The 16,873-nt window shown below is 33.0% G+C and overlaps 1 pseudogene; it reads right to left on the bottom strand.

Moving 5' to 3' along the window:
* Positions 1 to 16,273: 16,273 nt before the first annotated feature.
* On the bottom strand, positions 16,274 to 16,392 carry LOC120598024 (uncharacterized; annotated as a pseudogene).
* Positions 16,393 to 16,873: the final 481 nt, after the last annotated feature.

Below are 16,873 nucleotides of genomic sequence, written 5' to 3'. Positions count from 1 at the left end.
AGAAAGTCGAATGTTGAATCACATACAATTAATACAATTTTAGTAGACAGAGGAGAGGTGGGAATGACCTTTAGAATTGAGTTCTTGGTTAGTAATGGCTTCAGTAGAGGAAAAATAAAAGCCGAAATAACAACAAAAAAGCATAATACGTGGTAAGTTGGGTCCTGTGTTCCACAGTGTTCTAGATCTTATTCCAGAAGAAGGAATTACTTGGTATCTAGGATGTTGCTGGATCTGAATAAGGATGAAAGCAACTTTTATCATTTGAATCCTTCTGCTTAAGCTGCTTTCAAGGATCTAGAAGTTCTATACAAGGAGAGAAGTTTACTCCTTCTGATGATAAAATTAAATTTTTAGAATTACAATTTATGTGACACCTCTATTCTTTTTGCAAACAATAATTCAAAGTAGGAATTAAATAACCTTTGTAGGAGAGTCAGTATTAACAACTGCTTTTAGCAATAATAGGCTATTGCCCCTTCACCCAATGGACTATTGGAATTTTTCTAGCAACTCATTACCTTTATGACTGGCCCATACCTACATTGATTCACATTTGTCCTATTTTTAAAACATTGCTGCCATACAAATTCTAATGACATTAATAAAACAGCACATGAATAATTGATTGCATTTACTATACTTAACATTTTCAGCAAATTTCCATGATCCTCAAGGAGACCAGTATTAAATGTGCTTAAAGTGCTAAAGAAAATGGTGAAGTTCCTATGATTTGATTAATTGACACCCTGAGGATATGACCTATGCACCTGCTAAGATGCTAACTATGTAAAGGTGAGAGTAGAATTATAATTACCTGGGATTAAAAGAGTTCACTATTTAGTTTAATGGTTCATTCAATGGCTTACCAGGGGATCAAGGTTTGCAGACTTTCTTTTAATTATTAATTTTGATATGTTTTATATAATTTATAGTTCCTCTAATGATATAATAGTAAAATTATTACATTGAAAAGAGCTTCTGATTTCCCTTGTCTATTTCCATAGGGTACAGATTTTCATAGGGTACAGATTTTCACAACTTCACTCACACTTAAATTTTTGTTTTCTATATCACTCCTTAAAAAAAATAACCTTAAAGTCTCAAAGGGTCTCCCGTCTCCTGCTCCACTCCTACATGATGTCCATATCCTAATAACTGTCCAGGTCCCCTTGTAACTTCCACTCAACCATGAACACGTTAGTGTTCTACTTGGTTGGAAATAAGTCTCTCCCATCTCAGAAGTATTTTCATACTTGACCTTAGCTTTTGGTGCTCGTACTGTATTTTTATCATTTAGCTGCATTTTTTAATTAATTGCATTTAAAAAATTGTAAAGTCTAATATATAAACCTTTACTTATTAGTTTTGATAAATATTCTATGGCTATGTAACATGTTAATATAAATGAAAGCTGGGTGAGGGATATATAGGAACTTTCTGTACTGTTTTTGTAACTCTTCTGTGAATTAATTTTTAAAAATCTTAATATACAATAAGTTATACTTAATTTGAACAGAATGTTTGAGGTCAGCCAAATGATGGTGTTATATAATTTTAGGTCTGCAAAAATGTACAAACGAGGGTAAATAATAGATCTCAAACCAAAGACTCCGTCAGCTTTCTCTGAAGCACTATAATAAAGTTCCAAACTGATAAAAGATCTAAAACACTCCAAAAGAAAGATTCCTCATTTCAACATTTTTGCCAACTTGCAACTTTCTTGAATCATTTGCTGACCAATAGTCCTTTCTCAAGTACATTTTTTTTTTTCAGACCAAATTTAGGGCACTAAAATCTTTGAGAATATATAAATATTTATAAACACATTGTTAAGTTGAGGGGTGGGGCAGGAGAAAGAAAGAAACTTTATTTAATGAATCTCCATAGCCTTGCCTTAATTTTTCCTTGTATTAAACAATACCCATTTAAAGGAAAATGAGATTATTTTTAAACAAAAGATTAATTAATTCAAAGAATCTAAAAAATAAAGAAACTTACAAATCCCATATATAGAAACAAAAAAAATCTGACATCTGCAGTCGATCCATTCATTAAAATAAGGCAAGCTGTGCAGCTCATTTCTGTAACTCTTTGCAGACTGGCTTAACTTTTCATTCTCATAAAATTGGAGATGGCCTGTTTGGTTTATTGGTTTTTGCGGCAGTAGATTGGGCCTATGTTTGCCAGCCCACAAACCCCATAGATGTTTACCCACTCACAGTACTGCCAGCCTGCTGCATTATTTCAGCAAGCGACATTCCTCAAAGAAAAAACAGCAGCTGCTCACTCAAAATAAACTTGTTTCTGTTTATGCTGTCAGCAGAAAGCTGTTTTAAAAAATCATTAGATGCATCATGCTGTTGCAGTATGTTAAATTGTGAATTATAAAGAAACATTCCTGAAAGATAAGCACCATGTTGCCTCTATGCCTTTATCCATGGAGTTTCTCTTTTTTCTGAATTATTAAAATTCTGGTAAGATTGGTGATCTCAGATGTTTAGACACAGTGTTAACAAGCCTAAGATGATGGGTCGAAGGATAGTGAACTCAACACAAAGGAAAATGTGTGGAAAACACTAGAATAAGATCAAGGGACCTGGTACTTTTACTAATGCTGCAAACAACCATCTGTACAAACTTGGATATGTCTCTTGGTCAATCTGAGCTGCAACTTTTCCATTTGATATAAATGGTTTAAGAATGTCACATGTTATAAGTAATATTTTTATTGTTAGCATTTTTCATCAGTTGTGAGAGTATGCATGACTGATATAAATTTATTCTGACTGGGTAAATTACACAACACTTTACTAAAGCAGTCAAAAAAGATGTTTTTGTATTAAAAGAGTAATTCATTTATTTGTCAACTTAACATACCTGAAAGTGGATTTTAGATCTCTTTCCATCAATAGACACTGGCAAAATAAATTATAGTGCAAATATCAGCTAAATTACCATGCCACTAGTATGATATTCATTAGAATCCCATATAAACTGACATATAGCATCACAACATTATTTTTAAAAAGAACAAGTGGAAAAGTAGGTTTGTCTTACTCATAGTTTGTTCTATTTTTGTAAATAAAAACATCTGCATACATTCATATTTCTGTACACACACACATAAAGTTGTAAAGTAAAATATTATCAAATTATTTTAAAGTGATTTTCTCTGGGAGTGATAATAATATAGCAAATTTCAAGTTTTATACTTTTATAATGTTTGAACATTTCTTGTATAACATAAAAGACTAAAATACATAAAAATATTTTTAGTGAGAATATTACATAGTAAACTTTTTGAGGTATAATTTTAAGTGTAAGCTTTTATAAAGTTTGAGAAAGGTGTGCATCTGTGCCACTATCACTCTTGGCCCCAGACAACCACTGGTCTTATTTTTCAATTAATTTTACTTCTTTAACATAAATGGAACCATATATTATCCTGTTTGTATTTGTCTTCTTTTGATCAGTATGTTGACTTCTGTAGTGTCATTTATATTGTAGTAGAAATCAGTAGTTCGTTCCTTTGTATTTCTGATGACATTATATGAGGAAAACTCAATTTGTTTTTTCATTCCCCTCTTTAATATTTATGTTATTTCCAAATTTTTCCTATTATGAATAATGCTGTTATGGACATTCATGTACAAGTATTGTTACAGGCAAATGCTTTATTTCTCATGGTTATATACTGAGGACTAGAATTGCTGGATTATAGGATCCAAGTATATTTAGCTTTACAAGAAATTGCTAAATAGTTTTCCAAAGTGATTGTATAATTTTGCACAACCATCAGAAACATGAAAGTTTAAATTATTCTACATACTTGTCAACACTAGATATTGTCAGCTTTGTAAATGTTAGCTATTCTGATGGGTCCCTACTGATATCTGTTTATAGTTTAAATTTTATTTCCCTGGTGATGAAGGGTGCTGGCCACATGCTTATAGAGAGATCTTCTGTGAATTGTCCAAATCTTCTACTCATTTAAAAAATATCGTGTTGCCTTTTTATTATTGAGTTGTAACAGCTCTTACAAATATATTTTCAGCTGTATGTGTTGCAAATATTTTCTCCTTGCCTGTTGCTTGCCTGTTTACTTTAACACTAAGTTAAAAAGTCAAATGTTGTACTTTTGATGAATTTCAATTTATCATTTTTTTAAGGTTAGTGCTTTTTTGTTCTAGAAATCTTGCCTACCTAAAAGTTATAAAGATTATCTCCAGTATATTCTTCCAGAAATTTTGGTATGTTAGCTTTTGTGTTTAGGTCTTTTTAACTTTTATAAGAGAAAATACGTGACAATATTTTTAGTGAAAATATGGTACTTTTAACATAAAAAATGTAGACTTTCACAAACCACTTCCACATTCATCTCTTGATAGTGTTTACAAAAGCTCTGATTTATAAAAGATATGTGAGTCCATCTTTTGCAAGGAGTAATGCCACATTGTAAGTTATATCCTCAGCCTACTTGAGAGAGATTTTTTTTTTTTGCCTCATCTTATCTTTTCATATAAAAATGTCTTAGTATAAAAAGTTTCCTTTAGCTGGCAATACTCAACAAACTCTATCTAGTTAATGTTAATAAAAATGTTTTCTGAATTCTTACCATGTGTCCCCCAATTTGCTAGTTGCTAGAAATAATACATTATTTCTGTAGCATTTAATCCATTCCATGGAAAAGTGGGGTCAAACATAAGCAAGAACATAATTAAAGTACATGTTATAAAGGAAAGGCCAGAAAAAAGAACAAGATGGGTGTTTTTGACACTCATAGATGGGGTTAATAAACCCAGAGTAGGAGAGAGATGAGGGCCTCCTGGGGTGGGTTTCAAGATCCAAATAGTGATTGGGAGTAGTTATGCTATGTATTCTTAGCCAGTTTATACTATCTGAAAAAAAAATGTTATAAGAGAAAATGATGTTGCTTACAATGTTCTCAGTTTGTTTTTCTCTTTTAGCTTTGGTTGGCAGAAAGATTATTATGGGTACTAAATCTACTCTACCCCAGTGCTTTTGATATTTTTTATATTTGAGTCTCACACAGACAAATGGATCCATTATAGATTACCTACTAGCAAGGAAGTCATCTTAAATGAATACAAATCTTCTGTTTGAATTTCCTTTTCCCCTTGGGGTTGCATTTACCCACCTCCTCTTCATTTTTATTTTAGCTTAAGTCTTGGGGTCCAGGTAAGTAATGTTCATAACCAGTGCATTTGTGTCAGACTGTTGCCATTCCTTACGTGCATGGTTTTCTTAACAGGGGCAGTTTGAGTTGGAAATTCTGCTTTTTTCAGTGCATAGGCTCTAGAATTAAATGAGATACATGCAGGAATAAAATGTTGGAAGCCTTCTATTGATTTATCATTTTAGTTTTATTCATTTAAAACTCATTTAGCACTTACTATGCACCAAGAACTATGTTCAGTGCTGAGAATTAAATTAAAGAAGACAGACACAGCTGCTGTCTTATGTAGCTAACAATGAAATGGGAATAGCTGACACTGACCATTAAAGATATGGGTAGTATAAGAGCAAGTGTCATGCTAGAACATATATAAAATAGGAATGAGTAAGTAGCATTTCAATTGAAACTTGATTATACAATAGAGCAGAAACAGGAGAATTCTGGGAAGATATACTACATGAGAAACAACTCTGAGGGAGAGAGGAGCAAAGTATATTTCAAGAACTGAAAGAGAGCCAATATGGGTACAACATAGAGAGGAGAGAGGATACTGGCAGCCAAAGAGCCTGGGTCTTTGAGCAGATGCGTCAGTTAGGATATCACGGGCCTTTGGGGAGACATCAGAAAACTATACCTCAACTGGCTTTAATAAAAAAAGGATTTTCTTTTCTTATATAACAAGAAGTAATAAGGTAAGACAACTTTGAGGCTGGTTAATTCAGCAACTCATATTATCAAATTATATTAACTTTTTCAATGATATTCTTAGACCTTCAATAGTTCTTCCTCCTGTTTGCAAGATACCTGCATCACTGTCATGCATCACATCCTCACATACCAATATCTGGTGCTATAAACATATTTTCTTTGTATCTTTTTTCAAAAAAGAAAATTATCCCCATAAACACCTAGGAAATTTCCTTTTCATCACATTGGCTATTATTGGACACATTGGTTTTCTATACCAGGCACTGGAAAGGGAAATGTCACCACTATAACTAAAGTCATTTGAGAAATGCATGGTGTGAAGGGGTAAGTATATGGAGATATTGAATATACACGATTCTTATTCTAGCTAGTCTGTGAGGTGGGAAGGAAATAAGTAAAGTGATAGAGTGGAATTTATTCTTAAGACCGATCATAATGTTACTAAGCCTTTGGCAACAGTTCCAGCAGTGGGTGCTGCTAGCCTGGTATCTGGGGAGAATAGCTGCTGGGTCTGGGCCTCCAGTAAGTGTATAGGTTCATGACTTTGAACTTCATCAAAAAAAAGTTGAAAGCAATTGAGAGATTTTAAGCATGGAAAAGCTAATACAATTTTTGTTAGAGGTATAATTTTCTCCAACATAAATAAAATGAGAATTTTTATAATTAAAAGTTATTTATCCATCATGGGAAAAGGAGAAAGAGACGTAGCAGGAAAAACACTTATGAGGCTATGACAGTAATGCACATGACACATAACTATGACTTGAACTAGTTAAGATGGAGAAAAATGGCTATATTCTAAATATACTTAGCAACTAATATCAATAAGAACTAGAAATCACAGTCGACGGATGGAGAGGGAGAGGTCAGTCTTGACACTGAGGATTTTGGTTAGGACAAATGGTTATAAGGAGGTAAATAGGACGAATTAGCAAGCTGCAAATAAGACAAATTGTGTCCCATATTGAGAACTAATTTCAATAAAACTGTTCAGGTTTATGAATGATTGAAAATGTGATTTTTAAAATTATGCATGTCAGGGAAGTATTAAGTTTTCCTATTCTTTACTAAAGTTATTGTGAATTAAAAAACATGTCAGATAAGGGCTTGATTAATGAAAGCCTCTTTAAATGGACTCTAGTGGAATATATTAGGTGTATTGACCTTGATTATGGAACTAACAAATCAATGCTAACTATTCCAGTGACTTCAGTTGAATTATAGTCTATCATTTATTTACCTTTGTTCTCTCCTTTATCCCCTGACTGACCAGATGAATAGTATACCCCACAGTCTACAAAATAGCCCTAATGATCCAGACCTATAAAAAATTATTCTCGTGATTCTCAAATTTTAAAAAATTTTAAAAAATTATCTGGAAAGATTACTCTAATGGTTTGTCTTTAATGAGTCCCATTTTTAATTTATTATTGGTGGTAATTTCTATGCTTTGAACATCTGCTTAGGTGTCCAAGAATGTGTTCTATTTTTTCATCAAGCAAGAACAGTAATGCCTTTATGAAATGCTCCAGTCAGAATTTATCCCAAAATAAAATGCCCAATCTAGTCAGCAGTTCCACATTTGATGGGTCATGTTGTTGTCTTTCAATGAATAGTCATTTTCTACTTGTAAGCAGTTTTCTGGGAAATAAGACAATATAAATAATTATGTAATCATCAGTTTATTTCGTATTTACTTCCATGAGTTATTTATAATAAAGCCATACAATTTAAAGTATAATATTTATATTTGGATCAATATTAACATAGTGAAAAAAGTCATTCAAGTGATGTCATGTTTATATTTATCATTTTTTATAGAAATTCTTAAATGCTCCTAAAGAGAGTGGTTAGCAATGATCCGTGAGCTTTCTTCAAGGAAGAATTATAAGAAATCCTGTTTCATTCTTAATATATTCTGCTAATCAGTCATTGAATATTTATTAAGTGGCTGGTTCATGGTAGTCATTGTGCCAAGAGTCCTATTATCTTTACTTCTATAGTATAAACTTTCCTGGTTTTTGGCCTAGCTCTTTGTTTTATCCTTATTCACTTTGCCTTTCAGGCAGCATTTTAGTTCTGTCTTCCTTTTATGTGGATTTTCCTTAGAAATATGTCTAGGGCCCTCTCTTACTCACTCATTTCTCCAGAGATGATTGAATCTAATCTTCTTTGTGGCGGAGAGGCAGCACAACACAGAAAATAAGCTTTGAGTTTATAGTGATGTGCAGCTGGTACATTAGGCTATGACTAGGAATTTGGACTTTATGAGCAACAGAAGGATCTTTATCATAGAAATATAAGGAAAATACTGTGGAAAATGCAGAAATGATGGTGAGAGCATACCTGGGCCTAACTGCAAATGTTGTCCCATCCAGAACATATGCTTACCCAATTCTACTTGAAGGGTGAGATCCAGTCCTCAGAAGGAAATTAGTCAATGGAAAAAAGATAAATAATCTCAAATTTTAACTTTGCTAAATTAGAAAAGAGCTTTACATTAAATCAGTTTCAATGATGGACGCTTTGGGGTTAATCAGTTCCAGCTTTAATTATTTAGGAAAGGACTGTTGTTAAAGCATAATGGAAGGGAGATGGAAAGGCAGGGTTCAGGGGAGAGTGAATAAGCTTATTGATGCATAGCAACTGTCTTCGTAGCTATCTTGTGAATAAATTGCATTTGCCCTCTTCCCACCTTATTCTTCAAGGGCAGTTTTTGACCAATGGCAAACTCATTTTTTAAGACTTCTCAAAATCATTACACTGCTTTATTTCACTAGCAGTAGAGAATTATTGAATAGCTTTTGCTATTGTTTGCTTTTCTCATCTTTTTTATAACAGCACCTTGATTTATTTGGAGAACTATTTCTACTCATTTCAAATAGTTATGATGTAATTAATTATCAAGATGCTGCACCTCTCTTGGCCAAAAAGTAGTCATGGGACCAAAGCTAAGCCAGTCAAACTCTTCCTGAAATTTGGATATTTAGTAAAGTGAGACAAGAAGAGGAAATGGTTGAGTATGACTTATTCCAATCATGCGATCTTGAAAAGAATCTCCACGTTCCTGTTCCTTATATTGCCAGACTGCCTTGGTCCCTGAACTTCCAAATGTTTGATTTTAGCGGTTTTCTTTCAGTCCTGTCAGGTATTTCATCCATATACTTCCATAAAGTTATCTAGGTTATAAATTACCAAGAATTATTTTTTATTGATAGCAATCAAATATCACTAATTTATTTTTGTTAGAGATTTTTTTAGAACCTTAAAAAAAATAAAGCAAAACAATAAGTCTCAAATTTTGCTTTCAATAAGACATCAAACAAATTCTGTTTTCCAAAGAACAGTTCTTAGTAGGTTCATATGGATGTTCACATGAGACTGGATTAGTGAGTGACAAAGGCTGAGAGAGGTTTCGAGCTTGAAAAGCAGTATAATACGGTACTTTTGAGCGCAGACTCTCCAAGTGTATCATTAAAATCTTGGTTCAGCCATTAGCAGCAGTATATTCTTGGATTATTTTATTAGACTCTAAGTTCCTCCATTTCTTCAATTGTTAAATGAGAAGAAGATAATTTACGTGATGTGCTTAGAGAAGTGCCTGGTACATAGTAAAAACTCAAGAAATGCTCAAGCTATCTTATTTCACATCAAAACTCAACTTTAAGTTTCTTGCAAGCAGAGACCTTGTGTTAGTCATCTTTATATCCGTCTTCTGGGCTTAGTTGGTGCTCTTTTTCCCCCTCAGTGGCTATGCTGATAAAACAAACATCTAGGGTTTGTTTTTATATGTGTGTTGTAGTTGTATGAAGTCACACTGAAACCTGTCATCAACTATAACTTTATTGAAACTTAATTATGAGTCAAAACTGGATATCCTTCTCCTACAACGTACCCTGGCTTTAAAGTGTTATAAACTTATGTAATGATTTTTCATCATTTATTTCCTTCCCAGTTAATTGTGTTAGAATAGCTCTGTTGAACAAATTAAGACTCCACTAATGGTTCTCAACTTTTGGTGCATATTAGAATCACCTGGAGAACTTCAAAAACACTGATTTCAGGTCAACATCCCAGAACTAGTTTCCCTGGCAATGGAACCTGGATATCAGCTTTTTTCCCTGTCTCCAAGTGATTCTAAGGTGCATCTAGAACTGAATCGCTGCATCTTGAACTTTGTTAGACCATCCTATGTCTGACAAGAACAGAGGCTTCTTTTTTCCTATTAAGTCTATATAGTTTTAGAATTGAGGAATTTTGAATTTCGGCTGAGTCATTTGACTAAGGTTTGCTTGTAACAATTAAAAACAGTAATAGAAATCAAGAAAAGTCTGTTTATTTCTTCCATTTCTCCCCACTGTTCCTTTCATCACTGGATTATAAGAAACTATTGTTTCATTGAGAGCAGATAGAATTTGCGGAGGCTTGAGAATTTACTGTATTTGGGGAATTAATGATGTCTAGGAACACTTCAGTCTTTTAAGAGGCCAGGATTTGTACATTTTCTGATTCTATTTTATAGACTATATAGTTTGTAAAAGTACAGATTAAATTCTGTAATCCAAATGATTTCTATTTCAATTTATATTACCTCAAGGCCCTTGAGAGCATAACTTTTGATTGGGAATAGAGAGATGATGTATATGTGTGTGTGTGCCTGTGTATATGTGTGTAATTTGTGTCCATTGTCATTATTTTTCTTCTGATACATATATGAAGTTTAAAGCCTTAACCACTTAACTTTTCAGACATTGAAGACAGCTAGCATCTACCCTCAAGTTGTTCCCTTCTCTGGGATAAATACAGGGAGTTCCACACATGCTATGGTTTCATGAACGTTCAGTATGCCCACTATCTTTAATTATAGTAGCTGACATTGACCAAATATCGACTATGTGTCAGGCACTGTGCTGAGTGCTGATCATGTACTGTTATTTCATTCTCACAGCAACCTTGTGAGAGAGTAGCAAAGTTTTACACAGATGAGGAAACTAAGGCACGGATATATTAAAACATTGTAGAAATCTGCCCTAAGTCACAGTTATAATTCTGGCAATTCTGTGCCTGCAGTCTCAGTCACTACACTATGATTTATATTCTACCTAACAATGTAATCTACCTAGCAATAATCGAATCTGTAAAAATGTAACCAAGTTACTAATCCATTGGGAACTGTAAGTGGAGGAAGGGAAAATTTTCTTAATTTAAAATGACTTTTCCATTTTAGTCTGTAATATAAAGAAAGAATTTATATAGCTCTTTTTTTTTATCCTGAACAATTCATGGAACCCTTTGCTACTGTTATGTATCTTGACTACAATGCCCGTGGCTATGAATTAAATATAAAATCTACAAAACTGTATTTGATTTATGATGTATTATATGTATACAAATTTTGGTCCTCTAGCAAATGGTTAAAACTACTGACATAGTAAAAATTCTTCACTTGTGTGTGTGCTGTCTTTGAAAGGCAATGCTTCAAGAAGTGATATCTAATGTAAGAGTCCCCAGTGTTTATCATACCTGCATGTTAATCTTTTCTTTAATGCTTTAGGTACTCAATGCAATGAGGCAGGATAAATATATCAATTCCAGTACATCTGAAGTAACAGGCAGGGGGAAATCTGTGCTCAGTGGTGTAATGTGTTACGGGAGAAGCTCGAGCCTACCTCGAATGAGCACCACTGAATTTGGGCATCTAGCCAATGTTTAACACCACCAGAGAAGTGTAATTTTATTTTAACCATTTATTCTAATGTCAAAGCCAAGAGGAGCATTTTCACCAGCTTCTACTTCACCATCAGTTACAACAATATCCACTCCAAAATTCTCAATGCAGGGAGCTTGAATTTGCATATTTGTATAGCAGCAAAATGTATTCATTGCTTTCATCTTTGTAAGGTGAGACAGAGAGATAATCATAGAAGCAAAGACTAAGCATTCCTAAGCCTTTCAGTTCTAAAACAGACCAGCCTAACAGATAACACTTGAATCATCATGTCAAAATACTGTGAAACAATGTAGTATTTGGAATCAACAGCTTAGAGGAACAAATTATAGAGGTGCGTTTTTGTTTTTGTTTTTTTTCTTAAGAAAGATGGCATTTGGGTTAATCCTATACTCTGAAGATCAGAACACATAGATTTTCCACACAGTCAACTAAAATAAAAGCAGCATCTTAAGTAAAAACAGAGACTGAAACTATCAAATCTACTATTTTAATGAGGCTAGTCTATCAAGTCTGTTCACGACATTTTGAGATTCTTTTCAATAAATTGTCTAGATTAAAAGTCATTTGTATTTTGTGGACATGTAGCCATATCTAAGGATGCCAAAGAGCAACTCCATCATAGCTCATATACCTTCCAGGAAATGAAGTCAAATAAAAATATATCGACATTTTTCTCTTAATTCCACCACATCTTTTGCATAATTTCCTTTTCTCCCCATTCTATTACATGTCCCATGCAAAGTTCAGCTCTTTCATCCAAAGTCAGCTTGACTTTCCTGCTCCACTTTGTTCAGTTCTGATAGGACTTTCTTCATAAATCTTAGCCTTTAGCCAATCAATGCCACCTCTCCTTTGATCTTTTTATGAAATTAATATATTTTACTATAATTTAGGGGTATATATGATCTTTATAACAATACTTTCACTTACCAAAAAGAATTTTTTCTTATACTTTTGAATCTCCAATTTGCATGATATCTAATTTACATTTTTGTTTTAAAACATATCTTGACCTGTAGCTATTGAAAATCGTGGAATGTTAGACTTGCTATGAGGCATGGATGTCAGTAGTCAAGTCCTCTCTCTGATGTGTGAATCTTCTCTATAATATTCTAGACAAGTGGTTATCCAAGTTTGCCTGGATGCCTCAGGGGAACTTATCACCTCACAAAAGCAGTCTAAGGGATATTATTTAATATTGCTTATTATATTGTACACACATATGCCTTTAAATATTTTTTGTCAGTTGGTCCTAATTTCCTTCAACGATACTTAAAGTTTAAAACCTCATTCACCTTACAAGTTATCAGATATTTGAAAATACCCCCTTTTTCCCATCTCTGGGATAGACATGGCAGGTTCCAAAATGACATTTTTTCATGTTCAACATAATCACTATCCTAGTAACTTTCTTCATACACTCCAATTTTTTCATATGTGTCATAGACATGGAAATGTCCTACTCAGATCCCTCTTTACTCTGCTGCCCAAGTGGGGTCAGAGACAGCCTCTAGCTGTTAGTTCCTTCAGGATCAAAGTCAACTGCAGAACAAAGACGTAACCAAGGACATGTGCTTCCCAAAGCAGCCCACCTCCTTTGACGAAGAAAGGCAGAGTATAAAGGCTCAGCCATTTCTGTCTAAAGTGAGATGAGTGATGGCCACTGCTAGCTCCACAGCTCCCCCACTGTGTTGGCCAAAGCTTTGTTTCCTCTGCCCAGTACCGCTTTACCCCCTCCCCATGCTGCCTTTCCACATATGTTGATCCTTAAACATCTTATGCTTCAAACTTGGTCTAATTGTCTGCTTCCAGAGAACCTAATCTAAGACAATATTTCTTTCTGCTTATATGGCTCTTTGCCCAGATGAATTCAGGTTTTGGTTATACTGGCTTTGTAATATGATTTGGAAACCATTATCACCTGCCTGTTCTCTGAGTATTCACATACAATTGATTTCTACTTTAAAAAGTAAAGGAAAACTCAACCTTAAAGCTATCTGGGTTAGGAGTTTTCTTTGTGGGAAATATTACAAACTCAATTAATGAATAGAGGGCCACTGATATTTTCTATTTCTTTTGGTGACAGTTTTGGTAAGTTGTGTTTTCAAGGAATTTTTCCATTTTACCTAAACTTTCAAGTATATAGGCATATAATTTTTGTAATATCTTCTTTTTAAATTTATTTTGTCTATAGGAATTGTAGAAGCCACCATTTTTTCTTTTTCAATGTTGACAATTTTTTTCTTTTTTCTTAGCCTATATTGCTAAAGTTTATCAACTTGGTTAACCTTTTTAAAAAGCCAACTTTTGACTTTGTTGATATCTTCATCATTTTTTTTCCTCCTTTTGAATTTTGTTTTTTATGATTTCTATTCTTATACTCTTTTTAATGGTTAAATTTATTATTCTTTCTCTAGAAGCTAAACCAAGCAGTTAGAATTTCGCTTCTTCTTGAGAGAGATTTATATTATTGCTTTTCAACCTTCATTCTTTTCTAATATACACATTTAATGCTCTATTTCACTTTAATATCTGGTATAGTTACATTTTACAATTATAGAATGTTTTAATTTCAATTTTGTGTAGTTCAAAATTTTTTTTCTATTTTTATTTTTTCTGACATGTGTATTATTTAGAATCATGTTGCTTAAATTCCAAACATTTTTAATATTTTCTATTTATCTTTCTTGTTGATTTTTAATTTACCTCCTCTGTGGTCAGAGAATACTCTCTAAATATTTCGAGTCTTTGAGATTTATTGAGGAATACTTTGCATATGGTCCATTTTGGTGAATGATCCATAGATACTTGAAATAAAGTATGTATTATGTAGTTATTGGATATGTAGCATATATATTATATATATTAGGTCAGTTTGGTAAATAGTGTTGATCAAAATATTTTTTATTTGTACTGATTTTATGTCTTCTTACTGACTACTAATTTTATGTTAGTAACTGCGAGAGGAGTAGTAAAATCTCTATAATTGTAAATTTTTCTTTGATTCTGACAAATTTTGCTTCATATATTTTGAAGCTGTGTTATTTACATACAACTTAGAATTACTGTTTTCTTGAAATGAACTTTTTGTTATTAGAAATATTTCTCTTATTGACACAACTTATCTTAAAACATGCTTTGCTTGACATCAATATAGCTTCATTAATTTTTGTTAGTATTTGTATGATATAGTTTTCTTTTCATTCATTTTATGACATTTTATTAAAGTATATCTCTTGTAAAGGCACATAATTGAGTTTTCTTATTTCATGCAGTCTATAATCTTCATCTTTTAATTATAGTCTTTAGTCTACTTACATTTAACTATTAATGTTTTGGATTGAAGTCTATTGTGTGTGTGTTTCTTTTTCTTTTGTTCCATACATTCTTCACTCCATTCCTCTTTTGTTTCTTATTCTCTCTGGATATAAAATTCTCCCTGGCAATAATTGCATCTTTTTGTAAAGAGATATACCATTTGTCTACTTGTTCGTTTACATGTGATGGATCTTTTACTTTTAGCTACATGTACAATTTTCTCCTTGTCTTTGATTTTTATACCTTTATTCCTATGTGTTTTCTTTGTTTTTACCTTCTTACATTTGCTGTGTTTCATAAATATACTTTTGTCTTTTAAAATCAGATTTTGAACATTATTGACCATTATCACTTAAAATATTTTTGCCTCATTTTTTCCATTCTTTTCTTTCCAACACTCCTATTATATGTGTGTGTGTGTGTGTGTGTGTGTGTGTGTGTGTGTGTGTGTGTAATATAATCTGAATGGATTCAAGTTATCTTATACATGTGTTCTCTTATTACCTGACAGTACTTACTAATCTTTTTTTATTTGATCTGCTGTTAATCCATCTAATGAGTTTTTAATTTTATACTACTTACTTTTTAGTTTTATAACTTCCATTTTATAATGTTTATTTTATACATTCTAATTACCTGTTGAGATTCTCTATTTTTATTATTTTTTTCCCATTTTATTTTACTTTCTTTAATGTATTGTTAATAGTGTTCTTTCAGGCCCCTGTCCATTGGTTCCATTTTGGATAATCCTTAGGTTTGCTTTTACTACCTATTTTTTCTTCTTGATTATCTGTCACATTTCATGAATCTTCTCATGTTTCCTATATTTGATAGTATGCTATTATATAAAATACCCACAGAAAGTGAAATTGATTCCATTCGTTTCTAGAAAATGTTCTCTTTTACACAGATACAGTGAAAGGCTGATATATCAATCTTATCAGATATTGAGCCAGCCCAAGATTGAGTTGCAACTCCAGTTAGTTTCTGCCCTCCTCTGAAGTCTCATAGGAGAGACCTGTTAATTGTAATTGTGTTTTACTTGTAAACCATATCTCACGTGGACATGGTTATTGAGCATGGTGAGACTGCAGAAGAATACACTGCCTTCACGCCCTGAGGTGCAAGGTTTCCTGCTTTTGAGTAAAGCTTTCATTATCTTCTACTTTTTTCATTCTCTTTTGTTGAAAATTTGGCCTACTAAATGTTGTTTTGTTTTGTTTTTAGGAGAGGCAATCCTTGGTTGACCTTACAGATTGCAAGGACCTTATCAGTTTACAATCCCTTATTTTTTTTTTATTTTTTTTTATTTTTTATGCCTACAGCACCTGGTCTTCCTAGGTGGTCTCCCATCCAAGTACTAATGAAGCCCAACCCTGCTTAGCTTCTGAGATCAGATGAGATTGGGCTTGTTCAGAGTGGCATGGCCGTAGACACAAAGTGAACATTTTAAAGGTAGCCAATGGAAAAAGACACATTATTTTCAGAGGGGAAATATGACACTCTCAGTTGGCTTTAGCACACACGATGGTAGTTAGAAAACAATTGAATAAAATTTTCAAAGTGCTGGGAAAAAAACCTACTAATCTAGAAATGTTTATCTAGAGAAAAGTCCTTCAAAAATGTAGGATAACTCTTTTGGGTTCTGTCTACCGCTAAAACAGCACATTGCATTTTGTTCCCCAAGTCAAAAGTTCTACTGTGGCAGATGCCTATAATGAAGGGCTGTGGCTTTTCTGAACCAATGTGACTGATGATAGTTATGCATGAAAGAGGAGGCAACAAGCCATTGCTTTCACTGTAACAACTAGGAACAAAAGATAAATTAAAAATAAATATTTTTTAAAGACACAAGAGAGTTGTATAAGTCAATGTAACTGAATAAAATTTAATCCTAGTGAGGAAAGAGCCCTTCC

The sequence above is a fragment of the Pteropus medius genome, unplaced genomic scaffold (assembly GCF_902729225.1).
Source record: "Pteropus medius unplaced genomic scaffold, Ma_sr-lr_union100, whole genome shotgun sequence".
Taxonomy (NCBI): domain Eukaryota; kingdom Metazoa; phylum Chordata; class Mammalia; order Chiroptera; family Pteropodidae; genus Pteropus; species Pteropus medius.
The sequence above is the reverse complement of the archived record's forward strand: the minus strand, read 5'-3'. Positions and strand labels throughout refer to the sequence as shown.